This window comes from Pinus tabuliformis, chromosome 4_1, assembly GCF_031772625.1.
Source record: "Pinus tabuliformis cultivar Carrire ecotype Pingquan chromosome 4_1, CPIR1, whole genome shotgun sequence".
Lineage (NCBI taxonomy): Eukaryota > Viridiplantae > Streptophyta > Pinopsida > Pinales > Pinaceae > Pinus > Pinus tabuliformis.
Genome location: NC_142303.1, coordinates 261,763,527 through 261,766,371, shown reverse-complemented (window position 1 = coordinate 261,766,371; position 2,845 = coordinate 261,763,527).

The following is a 2,845-nucleotide window of genomic DNA, read 5'->3' as shown; positions in this document are numbered from 1 at the left end:
GCTCAACTAGCTCATTTGTTTAGTTGTGTATTGAAGCCTCTAACTAGAATTTTGTTTATACTTTTATTGTAGAATCTATTTTTTAAATTACTCCTAGTCTAGTTCATGCATAAGATATACTGCTAAGCTCTTATACTCAGTTTCTACATATAAAGCTTTCATTTTTTTACTAAAATGAATTACAAAACATAATTACTTTTCGAAAAATAGAGTTACTTTCCAAAAATATATTGAATTACGTGCACATTCATAGTGAAGTTGTGAAAATTTTCTTGTCTAAGCTATAATTCTTAATACTGCCTCTTAAAGAGGAAGGAATTTTGCACCAATCCAAGTTTGTCTCTAAATACCTCAAACTTCCCTTTTTCCAAGGGCTTGGTTAGAACATCAACTATTTGCTAATCCGGTGGAATATGCTAAAGTTTCACTACTCCCTTCTATACCCTGTCTCATATGGAGTGATATTTGACTCTATATACTTGGACCTATTATGAAATATTGGATTTTCAAAGATTTAATACAAATACAACTATCATAGTTAATGATTGTAGGTTCTAGCTCTTGATCAAACAATCCTAAAAGTAAATTTCCAAGCTAAACAACCTCACAACAAGAAATGCTAGCTACCACATATTTATGAAGTGTATTAAATTGAGTATCATGGAACTTTTCTTCCTACTAAAACACAATACCATCACTAACCGCAATCTAAAGCAACACCCTGAGGTGCTCTTCCTATTTGTTGTGCATCCCTAACAATTTGAGTCTAACTAACCCTGCAACTTCACTTCACCATCTCCAAGATAGCCCAAACCATACTCCATTGTGCCCCTTAAAACCTAGAGCACATGCTTTTTCACTACTCAATGCTCCTACCTTGGCTCCACCATGAACTCACTCAAAGTGTTCACTACAGAAAAAATGTGAGACTCCTTCCCACTTACTTCAAATCCCTAAGTATGTTCTAAGTACACTTCTTCCTCAAATATCCCATTAAGGAAATTTGTCTTAATATCCATTTGATTTATATTCCATCCCATAAATGAGATCAATGACATAATATCTCTAATAGAATTGTACTTGGCTATAGGACCAAATGTCTCCTCGTAGTCCATGCCTCTTTGAGAGAATCCTCTTGCCACAAACCTGTTGAGAAATCCATTAGGGTGGAAACTTGGGTTTTTATTTAGTTGATTTCTCTTATTATGCCATTATATTATGATGTTTCATTATCAGTGCTTCTTCTTTCAATTTATCTTGTTCTTATCATCATGACTAATGCCAATCAATAAATAGAGGAGTATACAAGATCTAGGCACACAGCTTGGGAAAGACCTCTAGGTAGGGGAAAACCCAGTCAAGAACTCTTTCTTCAGTAGATTCAAAAACAAAGTTGAGATGACCAAGATCCTTATAACCTAGACCAAATACTTCTTCCATCCATCAAGTCAACCTTGTTACATCAAGCTTTAGTTTTGATACTCGTGTTTATTATTTCGTTCTTCAATACTTTGTTCCTGCAATAATATGATAACATAGTCCTGCAACCCTTGATAGACTTTGGTACTATGCTTCAGTGTTGCAACTATGTCATGCTTCAATCATACTTTAGTCCTGTGGCAACCTAATTATGTTTCAGTCTTGTGGCAGCTATAATCATGCTTCAATCCCGTAGTAGTCCTAATCATGCTTTGGTCCTATGATAGCCCATTCATGCTTCGGTTATGTAGTAGCCCAATCATGCTTTGGTTCAGTCATGCTTCAGTTCTGTGGTGGATTATATGTCTCAGCCTACAACCTCTGAATTATCCTCTCTGTAATCAATCGAACTTATTGCTACTTCTTCCTGTTGAGTGAAGTTTACATGTATATTTATAGTTGTTTCCAACTATAAAATGCGCCGACATGAGAAATTTTTGAGGCTGACTTGTAGAATATTAGTTTGGAGGTCAACTTGCAAGGTGACTTTATGGAGGAAGCTTATGACAAAATAGATTTTTACTTTGACTTAAAAATCCTAGAAGTGTATAATGAAGGCTTGACCTATGGCAATTGACCCAAGCATGAAATGCATGCTTTAATAAGTCAAACTAATAATAATAAATATTTCTTTTGACAAATATATTACATTATAACTCAAGTACAATTATGCAGACCAACACTAGTTACATTCTTCAACACTCCCTCTTAACTAAGGAGGTATTCATAATTACATATAAGTGCATGGAATATCTCAAAATAACATGAACTATGAAGAATCCTGGCACGCTCAGTGCCTTAGACTAGAAACCTAACTAGGATTTTATCTGGGTGGGACTAAGATGGACTCAATCTTTCAGCCACTCTAGGTACCATTAGGCTTACTTGCTAACCATCAACCCAAGGATTTAGGTGTGTATCCAAGGTAGGAGCTCCATGACCAATGCCACCTTCCCTCTTCGGGATAAAAACATCATCACAACCGGCTAGATGTTCTCCCAACCATCCTCCATTAAATGCTTCAACTCTCCTGAACTATATATATCCATTTGATCAAGCATGCTTCTCCTTGTGGAGATATTTACCTGTACAAACACAACCCCAATAAGTAATAAAATTTCAAATATATGCCTATACAAGTAAATACCAACCTTCAGGGTTCCCAATTATCTTGATGCCACTTAGTTACTCATATTCAATTGTTTGGAATCTTTTCTTTGTTAGAGAATTATATATTACAGAGCAATGGAACACATAAAATATTACAGAAATATAAACACAGAAAACGCATAAAACAACAGAGACACAGATATACGTGGTTCACCCAGTTTGGGCTATGTCCATGGAGAAACATCTAGTCCTTCTT